At 40.7% G+C, this 13,190-nt stretch overlaps 1 protein-coding gene across 1 annotated transcript in view; it reads right to left on the reverse strand.

Moving 5' to 3' along the window:
- Positions 1-5,869, reverse strand: part of ppp1r17 (protein phosphatase 1 regulatory subunit 17) — a 31,978-nt gene extending 26,109 nt beyond the window's left edge. The window contains exon 1 of the mRNA XM_003222257.4: positions 5,381-5,869. The gene's annotated coding sequence lies outside the window, so the exon portion shown is untranslated. The remainder of the gene's footprint in view (positions 1-5,380) is intronic.
- Between the last annotated feature and the right edge of the window lie 7,321 nt (positions 5,870-13,190).

Here is a 13,190-nt window from a genome sequence, read left to right on the forward strand (position 1 = left end):
AATCCTTACAAGAAAACTTTCCATGATAGTCTTTAAAGTCCTGGGGGGGGGGGGGGATACAGGTAGCTTCCCCTCCACATATACAGCCTGTTGATGATGTTGCTTTTCTGTTCAATCTTCTTTTTTTTTGGCAATACATAGCAATAATTGGAATAGGTCTTCTTAATAAGGAAGGCAAATTCTCTATTGGGTTGTTGTATGTCTTTCGGGCTGTGTGGCCATGTTCCAGAAGTATTCTCTCCTGACGTTTCGCCCACATCCATGGCAGGCATCCTTAGAGGTTTTGAGGTATGGATAAACTAAGTAAGGAAAGGAAAGAATATATATCTGTGTAGAGTCCAGGGTGTGGCAAGAGTCCTTTGTCACTGGGAAGACTCTTGTCACACCCTGGACTCTACACAGATATATATTCTTTCCTTTCCTTACTTAGTTTATCCATACCTCACAACCTCTGAGGATGCCTGCCATAGATGTGGGCGAAACGTCAGGAGAGAATACTTCTGGAACATGGCCACACAGCCCGAAACACATACAACAACCCTGTGATCCCGGCCATGAAAGCCTTCGACAACACAAATTCTCTATTGCCTTGCAACACCAGAAAAGTCTACTCCAATTGTCTGTGAAGAATCAATAATGTAAATCATTGTGCCATAAAACTATGTGTTTCTACACAGATAAGCCCATTTGAGATCCATGGGACTTTCTCCCAGCTATACATGTACAGGATTGCACCCTAAAGGAAAATATTATATCATTGGAATTTTTCTATACATATTTATTTATTGTTTTGATTTATATTATGCCTTTTGTTCGATGAGTTCAAAGTAGCACAGATGGTTCTCTTCCTTCTCACATTATTCACACAGCCCTCAATACACTGGAGACTTGAATAGGGTCTCTGAACTCCCATTCTAGCACTGCCTCATCTGTTTGATATGGATATCTTTTAGGGCCATGCATGGATCTGTTTTTCAAAACAGGCTCTGGCTGTTCCAGATCTTTTGGCCAGCTGTAATGACACAGGCGCAGCCACTATCCCCCCCCCCCCCAGCCGCAAAAGGCCAGGTGGCTGCTGAAAATGGCTGCCTTTGGTTTCTTTCAGCTATGTGTAGAGTGTGGAGAGGAAGGCAGCTGGCACCGTGTGTGCACGGGTTTTCCCTGTGAGGTTGTGAGCCTCGCTGCCTACCTGAGCCAATCAGAAGAAAGCCACTCAGGTGTTCTGTGTTCTATCTCAGTGCCTTTGATGCTCCTAGGATCTTGCTTTTGGGCTCAATTCTAATCTTTACCTTTGGCAATTTCATTTATGGGTTGTGAAAGGACATTGGGTGTGTTTGTTTAAGTATTGGGGTGGTTTACTAAAGGATGGTAATAGCCTGACTCCCTTGAGTCCCCACAGGAGAATTCAATTCCTTCCCAAGTCGAGTTGAAGGATATTAGAGGAAAGGACACCAGAAGCAGGGGGTTTCTTAAGCCTGATGCTTTAACCCAGGGCTAGCTGAAGGAGATTAAAGGAAAGGACACCAGAAACAAGGGTTTCTTAAGACTGATGCCCTAAAATGATGGAAAGGGGAGCCTCGTAAGTTCTCCATTGCCACCAATGGGCTGGATCTTCCCAGATCTTCCAGCTGTTGAACCCAAAAATTGGTTTTTCCCCAACCAAATTTGGAAGGCTCCCGCAAAATAGATAGGGGGGGGGGACCGAAATCCAGTCACTGAAAATGGCATGGAGTATAACCGAATTGCACACTCCTGATATCTTTCACATGATATTTGGACCATTGAAATTGATGAGTTTCTGGTTTATGTAGAAATGAAAGTCATAGAATCATAGAATCGTAGATTTGGAAGAGACCTCACAGGCCATCCAGTCCAACCCCTGCAAGAAGCAGGAAACTCACTTCTACATATGTCAGCAGTAACTCATAGAGGAGTGAAAATGAACACTACACAATTGGTTTCTGTAGTACACCATTGTGCACCAGTTGATATATGCCATGGAATCTGGATCATTAGAAACTTATTTTTCCTTTTGTTTTATTCCTGTAAAAACAAGTTCCTTGTTTTGTACAAGAATACCATAGTAATTTGAACTGTGCATAAAAATGCTTTTGAGTTGTGCAAGAGCAATGTGATCACCTTGTTCCTTTACAACTTCCTGGCTCCAAACCTTTCCTCCTAGCTCCCAAATGCCATACTGTTAGTAATGCCTCTCAACCACATTGCTACATGTCCAAAATGTCAAAATTCTCCGAAATGATAAACATCTCAACAAATTCAAAGCATTATTCCAGCTCTCCTTTCACTGTTATGAACCATGCTGATGATGATCCCTGCATAAGCATCTCCATTTCTGCTCACAAAAATCTCATCAAGGGAGCTCTCAGATTCCTGTTCTTATAACCACAGTTTTCCCCACCTTGCACAAATACCTTAATGTTGGAATGGACCATCTCTGGCTCAGGTATTATTATAGCCCAGCAATTTTTTTCTTCGTTTTTTATGCCTGTTCCTGGGGTTATTTGAGGTACTGGTTCAAAACATCTCATCAGATAGACTGCATCACCTCTAGTTTCTTTGATATGATTATCATGCTTTTTATGGCCGAGCAGATGAAGACTGGTATATGACATATGTTCTGTATTTCAAAAACTAGAGCTCATAGGGGGAAACTGGTGACATTTTTGGAATCAGCAGGTCAGATATACCCAGAAACAGGTCTAATATTTGAGGCTCCAAAATGTGTGTTGGCCAGTGATATGTAGCCCGTATGTGACTCCCAAAGCCTTTCAGAAACACATCTACTATTCTATGATTTCAAAAATGTATGGAAGACAGGGTTGCCAATGTCAGGATAATTTCCTTGTGACATCATAGGGTGATGCTGACATATAATGATACTACAAGTTGATGCTACAAGAGGCAGCACCTTGTAATGCGATTAAGCATGATGCCTTAAGCATTGATCAACTTAAGTATTAACATGTTTTCGAAGGCTTTCATGGTCGGAATCACAGGGTTGTGTGTTTTCTGGGCTGTATGGCCATATTTCAGAAGTATGCTCTCCTGATGTTTCACCCACATCTATGGCAGACATCCTCAGAGGTTGTGAGGTATACCTCTGAGGATGCCTGCCATAGATGTAGGCGAAACATCAGGAGAGAATACTTCTGGAACATGGCCATACAGCCCAGAAAACACACAATAACCCTTAAGTATTAACTTTAATCATTAACCATTAGCCATGCACAGAAAATGGCATGGCCATTTTGTGCCCCATATGCGAGAAAAAGAGGGCAGCAAATAAATAAATAATATTTAGGCAGAGACATCTGGCAATGTTACTGGGAGATAGGAAAAATGAAAATATCTTCCAGTTCCAATCATCATGCTTTCCTGCTGCCAGTAATATGTGCCTGCATGTCTGGCCCAAACCCTTTAGCTGATACATGCCTCTCAGTACTGAAAAAACACATGAACTTACAGGATAAAGGTGAGACTAGAAGAAAAAAGAGAAGTTTGTGGGTGGCCAAGATAGAAAGATAAGAGTCCTAAAGTCAGTCTTCTGAACTTTCATAGAATGCCTTTCTAAAGGGCTCCATACCCAAGCAAATGTGACAGTATTACTAGGTGTTAGCACAGCATTTGTGCTGTAGTAACTCTTCCTCACCAGCAGTTTATTGTATTGTGAACAGTTCCACACTTGTTGGTCAAAGAACTATTACCTAAGCCACAAACTAACATATCACTCCTAAACAGAACACAAAATTATGTATCTTGTTCTGCCTGTCCACCACTAATACAACATTTACCTTCAGGTTGAAAGAAATGCTTCCCTGACACTAATGGAACTTCCTCCTTAAACCACTACGAGTGATATACAATTATTCTGCTTGATTTAAGTACTAGCAATGATTTCCTAAGGATGAATAGGGCAGGTCATGGAAAGTACAAATACATCCTAACAGCAAAATCCATGAAGAGGAAATCATTGGCTTTTAGACTTTACCTGATATTGTTGCAATAACACTTCTAGCATAAAGCCTAGAAGGCAGTCATTTTCAATTATCTTTCTTAAAATTTAAGAAATCTTAAAACTTTACAAGCACTCCCTGCACACACACAATCTGCAGAAAAAAGGCATATGAATTGAATACAATTTTAAAGGGAACTATGAATCAAGTCAAACCAATCTGAAACACAAGAAAAGAACTACATATTATTGCAGCCATCCTGCTAACAAATTTCTAAACAAAAGCTTTTATATGGAAATGGCAGTAAATGTTTTTCAAAACTTTTTGTGGTAGTTAACCTGAAATTCTTAAAATATTTAAGGGTTTAACCCAATGACTAGAAAACAGAAACTTAGCGTGCAACACACATTTGCATTAATATGTTTTGTTGGGACTGCTTGGGATTCCAAGATAAATCTATATCAGTCTGTATACTTTGCATGTACTTGGGTTGTTGATCTAACCTTCCTACCTTTAGGATCAAAAAAGAGTATTCATTTATAAAAAAAAATAAGGAATGTAAGATAATGTTTAAGCTGATTTTCACTGCACCTCTAAAGAGACATGCTATGTGTGACAACATACATGTTTTCAGCCTGTGATTCTATCCTAATTTGGTGCCTACGGTTTTATTACATTTTGTGATTTTGAGTTAGAGCCGTTTCTTGCCATTTTGGGTGGATTTGTTTTAAAAGGTAGCTTACAAGTTTTGTAAATAAATAGGCAAACTCTCTTAAACTCTGGGGAATTTACTTCCAAGTAAATGTGTATGGGAATAGACAGATAAGTGTGATTGGACAGTGGAGTCCAAACATTATTGGAAATCTTTTCCATTTCAGTGGTGGAGACTGAGTTGCATTTCAGTACATTGAAAGCAGAACTGGACAATTAAAAAAGCTAAAATTCTTAGCACTAGCAAGGGATACAAATCAAGCAGTAAATATAACCATCAAGCAATCTATATTTTATATCTCTTACACCTGTTTCGGCAGGCTTTTGAGTTCTGTTATTGATGTTTTAAAAGGTGCTTTTAGGATGCTTTTTAAAGATGTTTTTAAGATGTTTTTAAATTGTTGATTTTAGCCGGTTCTTGTAAGCCGCCCCGAGCCCTAGGGGAGTGGCAGCATATAAGTTTGAAAAATAAAATACATATTTCTCAATTTGCCACTTCGACTTGTCTCTCAGTTCACCACTTTCAACTCAGTTTCTAACTTTTCGCTGATAGAATCAGTCGGCTTTAAAGCTGTCTGAAGAAAGAACTGGTCTGTGACCTTTATTACTATCACATCACAAGCAGAAATTTGTCTGATTTCCATAGGCAAAAAACATCACACTCCCTCCCCTGGCAGCAGTGTTGAAGAACTTACCAACCAGTGGAGCTGGAAGAGGTGCGATATGGAGTCAGTGTTCACCGGAGCAGGAACTTTCTCCTCTGCTGGCAATGAATGCTCCTGCACGCCTTATCTAGGGAACAGCAGTATCAAGCAGTTGCTATGACAATGCTTTGTTTCCCAAGTACCCCAGCAAGGGAAAGAAGAGTAACCTTTAGCCTGTGTACTAGCAACATATACTGATGGTGTACTTGCTGCTTTTCCAATTAGTGTCAGAAAGAGGAGGAGAACAAGACACCAAACAAGATGCTGACAGAAAATGTTCAGCTTAAAAGATCATCCTTCACAGATTGTGGTTGAGAAACCACCTAAAGAAAGGGGGAAATGAAGGAAGGTTATCTGGACAGAGTCCACAGCGGTCTAAAGTTTTACCAAATAAAAATCTAAAGCTTAGCGCCTTGCTAGATTTGACATATCTTTACCCAAAGGTGAGCAAGCTAGACCATTGCTGAGCAAGAAACAGTGATGGGAGAGGCAAGGAACTGGTTTGGACGCGACACATAAACATTCAGAGCAAGGTACGGTGTGTCTAGAAATAAGGCTTAGCTGACGACTGTGGTGGTTGTGTGTGTTTATGGGTTGGTTTGTTACACACTAGTGCCATTTAGGGACGCGAGCAGGGAGTCTTCTGTGGCCATGGCTTACATGCCAACAGTGACCAGCATTTGCTATTTTAGCCCTTTGCTTTGGATAGAGGTTTTGTATGAGATGGGGAAAGATATACAAACATGTTGGGTCTGGAAAGCAACAGGAAACTTTCTGCACAGTTGGCAGCATAATGAATCAAAGCCCTTTAACCATTCACATGAGAAGGGTGATTAACCTGGGGCATTTCCTTTCAAAGGTTTAGCAGAGCCAGATTTGCTGAAAACTCATTCTTCTTATTTCTATGCCCTGTCTGTTTAGTGGCCAGCCACTCCCTCTCCCAATTCCAAAGCCTCTTACCTTGGAAAGTAGAAAATGAGTATAAACTTTGAAGACACTTGTTAACACTGTTTCTGTTGAATTTCTGTGTGATGACTTCTGCTTTCTATATTTCTGCATACTAGGTAGTAAAGGTTTCCTCCTGACTTTAAGTCTAGTTGTGTCTGATTCTGGGGGCTGGTGTTTATCTCCATTTCTAAGCTAAAGAGCCGTCATTGTCCGTAGGTCATGTGGCTGGCATGACTGCATGGAGCACTGTTACCTTCCCGCCGGAGTGGTACCTATTGATCTACTCACAGTTGCATGTTTTCGAACTGCTAAGTTGGCAAAAGCTGGGGCTAACAGTGGGAGTTCACCCTGCTCCCCAGATTCGAACTGCCAACCTTTCAGGTAGCAACTTCTGCAGCTCAGCGGTTTCACCTGCTGTGCTACCGGAGGCTCCAGTTCTGCATACTAGTTTGTTATAATTTGTAGACAGGAATGTAGCTATGAAGTGTAAGCCCACCAAATAAAAATTCTCCCTCCTCATATGAATTTTTCCTTCACTTTTCAAATGCCTAGCATTACAGTAACTTGAATCTAAAAAGTAGACCTTCCCCTGTTGATCCAGCCCAGTTTGTTATCACAACGCATGATGGATGACGTCCTGTAAGCAGCACTCACACAGAGAAGTATTTCTGCATATGTCTATTTTTGGCCACTTCAGCAGTTGGTATTCTGTTTCTTCCTCTGAAGCAACTAGAGTTTGCAACTTTGAACTACTGTAGAGCTGCTGATGTTCTCATGCATACCATCTATGCCTAGAGGGGAGTTGGGAGGATTACAGAAGTGTCGGCCTTTATCCCCGTAGAACCCTGGAAGACTACTGTGGTTGATGTGATCATTCTGCATCAGGCCACAGAAACATCATCACAGGCCTCCTCTGTATCAGAACAAGATGGAGGGCGGGCAGAGGGCATCTGGCAGAAGGTTTCTTCTTTAGAAAAATGACAGCATTATGCACTGGATTGTATATCTTAATGTAAATATAAGCAGATGTGTATGTGCACATATGAGGTGCACATATGCATAACAGAGAGATTTAAAAAAAAAAAAACTTTCGGCAGATCTCTCTCTTCTCCCAATCATTTATTCAAGCTATGTTTAATATTATAAAGTTTAAAACAAAGAGTTTCAGAGAGTTCTTATTGCACTTCGTTTGTGCTTCGTTTAATCCAGCTATATGTCCGTTTTCACAGCCCAGTCAGCTGATTAACTATTTTGGGCTTTTTAAAAGCGCAAGTATGCTGGAAGAGCCTCCACAGTGGGGAGGGAAGGAAATCATGTGTTTTTTGTGAGTATATACAGTGATGAGAATATGCACATTTTCCAGCTGGAATAGGGATATAAGCAGACCTTTGTAACACGTGTCTTTGTCTGTTGCAGTGAATTAGAGCGGATTTATTGCTAACATCATTTAGCCACCCCTTCTTTTAACCGGTAACTTCAGCATTTTAGGTGTTGTGTAGAAGGGACCTAGGAAGTAAAGTACCGTATTTTTCGCTTTATAAGACGCACTTCCCCCCTCCCCAAAATAGAGGGAAAAAGTCAGTGCATCTTATAAACGCAATATGACCTCACATGGGGCCGTCCTCCTCCTCCTCCTCCCCCCCTGGCTGCTGAGGGCGGGCCTCTCTCGCTCTCTCTCACCTTCGCCTTCCCTCCCTTCCCTCCAAGGCAGAGTAGGCCCCGCAGGATGCGCTGGCGGCGGGAGGCGCCCCTCGCTTGTCGCCGCCGCCGCTGTGCCTGCCTTCTCCTCCCCCCCCCCGGCTGCTGAGGGCGGGCCTCTCTCGCTCTCTCTCGCCTTCGCCTTCCCTCCCTTCCCTCGGAGGCAGAGTAGGCCCCGCAGGAGCGTGGGGTCATCTTTTAGTTCAAATTATTTTTCCCCATTTTCCTCCTCTGAAAACTAGGTGCGTCTTATCATCAGGTGCGTCTTATAAAGCGAAAAATACGGTAGATGTGACAATATGCGCACAATCAGTGAAGGCATATTTTAAAAATAATTTGAAGCAGAGTTTCCTTTCCCAGTCTCTGAGAGTAGTATGGAATAATTGATTGCAGATGGTCTGTGTCCTGTTTCCTCCAGATCTGCAGAAACTGCACCTATTCATTTCCCTAAAACTGGAGGTGAGTGAAAATGATATTTGTGGCTGGAAGGAAGCAATATTATTATTTATATGGGATTCATGCTTTCTGGTGGCATCTGAATTTAATTTTCTTCCATATTTTCCAGATAATGGAGGCACACCTTAATTTCCTCATAAGGGGCCTCATAGGAGATCTTTAGGTGCTGCATGTGGTTTGCAACCAGCAACACACCAATCCATAATTTAAATCACAAGCTCTCATTTTTCTTATTTTCTGAGTTCTACTTTTTTTTAAAAAAGCATGAAACATGTCCATGCTAGTTTTATTAGTGGGATACAACTCACAATATTCTCTCTCTGTATATTGGGTTGCAAACTATGCTTCTGTTGTCAACTGAATTATGTTGAAGTAATTTGGTATGGCCCACATGCCAGACAAAGCAGAGAAGGGCAAATACCAAAATTGGTCAGATCCATGGTCTTTTCTTTCTTGCTGTCACAAACATCTTCCTTCATCTTCTTCTTTCTTATCCTGTAGGCAGGGTTTTATCTACAAGAGGGACAAAATGAAAATATTTATTTGTTTCAAGAATTCTGCTGCTTCGTGAATTTTTCTTTCATTCCCCAAATTTCTAACATTGCTGTAGCTTAAAGCTTCATCTGTGTATCTGGAAAAACAATTTAGATATTCAAAGAAAAGGAACAGGTGAAGTTACCAAGGGAACTTACACAACTGTAAGAATGCTAGGTTTACAATTTATCTGCAGGTTACTCTGGGATAGGCAGACTTTTCAAGAAGGATTTTGAAATTAGGTAGAGAGAAACATAAAATTATACAAAATGCCTCCTTCTAACCTCTGCTGTGTCTGTATAAAAGTATTTCATGAAAACTGTACTTTTCAGAATGACAATGCATTTGTTGGATATAACAAGTACACATGGGGGAAATGTAACCAAAGTAGAACCATTGTGCTGAAGATCCTACTATGTGATTTCGAGGAAGAGCCATGTAATCAATATGGTAAATACATTTCTTCCACAGAGATGTGTTTAATGAAAGTTCCAAATTAAATTGCTATTAGAATATTTCAAGAAGTCTCTTAAACTGTGTTGATACTAAGAGAGCTGCTCTTGCCTGTGGTTTTAATTAAATGTGTATTCATTGACGCATCAAGAGAGAAAAAGCAGAAAATAATGGTTTTCATTTCATAGTAGCAGTTTTACAAAGGCCTTTGAAAACCTCCTTTTTGGTTGGTAACATTGAAAGCAATGAAAATTATTTAAAAACTGAAAAAGAGGTTATCGAGTGTTTGTTTTTCTTCCCCTATTGTTCTGCAACATAACAAAGAAACAAATAACAAAAGCTTTGGGAAAACTGACATCTTGCCAAGTGGTTATAGAAAACACAACTAATGAAGAGCTTTGTTTTCATTACGTAATAATTGAGCAAAAGCAAATGAATTAAAGCAAACTTGATATTCAATGGTAACACAGCTCAACAAAAATACTCTTGGGTTTTAGACCTATTCCTATGGTTATTTGGGGTGCTGATTCAGAAAATTACGTTGGATACACTGCATCAGCTCTAGTTTCTTAGATATAGTTATCATGATTTTCTATGGGTGAAAAGATGGTTACTGGTAGATGGCATATGTTCAGTATCTTTAAAACTAGAGCTCCTTGGGGAAAACAGGTACCATTTTTGGAATCAGCAGCCTCAAATATATCTAGAAGCAGGACTAACATTTGAGACACCAAATGTTAGTGTGTTAGTGTGTTGGCCAGTGTAATATATCTACACCAGTTTATGGAATCATGCCACAAGAAACGGCTCTCACCTACCTAATGCAAGCTTACCAAAGACACCCCCCGCAACACTTGGCTGCTCAAAGAAACAATGAAGGTTGGGTGGAAGGCAGGCCCAGGAAGAATAAGGCTTATATGTTGCTTTCTCGTATAGCATATCTATGTGTGGGAAGGAAGATGCAAAATTAGAGATTCAATGTGAGTGCCTAGGGTAAAATAGTGGAAGGTGTAGAGTTCAAAATAAGAGAATTCATAAAAGGTATTTTGGAGGCAGCTGTTTACCTTGCCTGTTACGTGCAAATACATATATCCACAGTAGGATCACCTAGAACAGAATCCCATTCTATGAAGCTTCATATACTATCAACTGCAGACATGCTCCAGCAACTCAACCCTGAATGTTTGTTTTTCTTCGGCTCTCCGAAGTCATCTTCCTAATACCAGTTTTTTGGGGGGAAACTATAGTGTAGACCAAAAAAGGTGGGCCAAGCTAGACTTCTGTAAAAATGTTATGTGATTTCAGCTTTTCTAAAACCGCTGGTTTGGGGCCTGAAGTGCCAAGCTTCCAAAGGAACAGATAAGACACAGACATGCAGAAGGCAAAATCAGAGGCTTTATTATCAGTGGCCAGAGAGGATGTCAGTGGAAGTTGTTAAAGTGGGAATGATTGTATATAGAGTTGTTTAAATGTAATTGAGTCATGGTTGTGCAATGTGTGCTGAAGATTGCATCATACACTGTATGCTGCTTGCTATACCAGTGTGTAAAGGGTTAAACTTGGATTGCATCAGACAGCAGAGGCTGAGATAAATAGCTCTCTGCTTCCTATCTTTTTCTCTCTGTCCCTTCCCGTGTGTGCCTGCGTGAGAGCTGTGTATCGTCTTATGAGATTTCCATTCGTAAGTAAACTTTTTATAGATAACTGAAGACTACAGCGTCGTTATTTATCCAGAGCTTCCTTGTCAGCGACTTCTGCTGCGTGTGTGCCTAGCAAACTACTGTGATAGAAGTAACCCTCCAAAGAACTACATACCTGTAACTGCGACTACATGGATTTATTTATAGTACATTTGACAAAAAGACAGCGGAATCAGCATGGAAATTATAGCGCTGATTCCTCATTGTTCTTGGAGGATGCCAGCTAGGATCTGCACCCCATTGGAGGAGGTGCACATTTGCTCCGTATTGTTCAGAATGTGGCAGCCAGGCTACTCACAAGAACACCCATGAAATGCCATATAACACCAGTGCTGCAGTATTTGCATTGGTTTCCAACTGATTACCGTGGTCTATATAAGATGCTAGTTCTGACCTTTAAAATTATTTACGGCCAGGGCCCATCGTACCTTAGGGACCGTCTCTCCTTCTCCCATCATCGGAGGTCGCAACGACCATCTCAACGCGACTTACTTTACATACCGGGTCCTAGAGAAGTGCACTTGGAAAGGACCAGACGCAGAGCTTTTTCTATTTCTGCCCCTGCCTTATGGAATGCCTTGCCGCCCCATATGAGAGCCATGCGTGAGTTAGGGCCTTTTACCCTAGCACTCAAGACATGGCTCTTTACTAGAGCTTTTAATCTATGTTAATTTTATCAATATTTGTATGTATGTATTTTTATCCTTTACAATTTTATCTTGTAAATCGCCTAGAGCATCTTGGATGGAGGGCGATTAATAAGTAATTAAATGATGATGATAATGATGATGATGTTTTCAAACTGCTAGTTTGGCAGAAGCTGGAGCTGACAGTGGGGGCTCACTCCGCTCCCCGGATTCAAACCACTGACCTTTTGGTCAGCAAGTTCAGCAGCTCACATAAAATGTAAACAAAAACATAGAATTAACTTAAGCATTATACAAGTTTGCAAATCTTATTAAGATAAAATATTTAAAAACTTCCCACTTTTGCCTGTTTTTTTTATCACTTAAAAAAACCCCTTCAAAGTCAAATCTATATTTCCTCTTTGCAGACTAAATGCAAAAAGTACTTACATTGAAAAATTCTCATCTATTTAAAAATTATTTTAAAGTGTTTGTATAGACCTTACTTCAGTACTTTGAAAACTCAGAAGTACAGAAGTGCATAGCTCCAAATCTCTGCAATTCTCACAGAACCAAAGGGGGGATATATATAAATAAAGGAAATGCATGGATTGAAAGGAGTAACACTCCTGCAGTTACAGTAAAATAAAATATGCTTTGAGTTTTCTCAAAGTGCTTTCAATTATTAGGCATGTCCGATCGATGAAAAAAATGTTTCAATTCTCGTTTCTAAAGTAGGGGGTGCTGGTCCTTCGATATAGAAAGTATTTCCGATTTTTTCACCCAAAAATTTAGGATATTTCCAAAAATGCATAATGATTCTAAATGTTTCTAAAATGGTGGATGTGCATGCGCAATTGCCAAAAAAAAAAAAAAAAGGAACCGGGGGGGGGACTTTTATAGGGCTCTCCCGCCCTCATTTCTTGAGCTATCCTCATCAAATTTGCAATACCCTTGCAAGTTGTGCAAAGATACTTTGAAAACTAGAAATTCCCTTGCTATATTTGTAAGCAAGAAGGACACTGGAAATCAATGGTGTCTCTGGCTATGTAATCCCACAAGCCTCAACCCAATGCCTTTAATTAGAAATGGACCAGTGACCACCACACCAAGCAATGCCCTGGCAAGGAGTGCAAAGATACTTTGAAAACTAGAAATTCCCTTGCTAAGAGAAAGAACCAGCAACAAAACCCCAACCCTTTCTCCAGACCCCTCTGTGGGAACAGCCAGACTGGGCCCCTTCACCCTCTCTCTCCCTCAAGAGGCTTGCTTGCTCTCCGTTTGCAGAGCACCACCCTCTCCACGCAAAACCCAGCCCAGAATGGCTCGCCCGGGCTACGCAATGGGCTTTTATGGCAATCTTCCACGTAGACACAGAGGACCCTA

The sequence above is a fragment of the Anolis carolinensis genome, chromosome 6, assembly GCF_035594765.1.
Source record: "Anolis carolinensis isolate JA03-04 chromosome 6, rAnoCar3.1.pri, whole genome shotgun sequence".
In the NCBI taxonomy this organism is placed as follows: domain Eukaryota; kingdom Metazoa; phylum Chordata; class Lepidosauria; order Squamata; family Dactyloidae; genus Anolis; species Anolis carolinensis.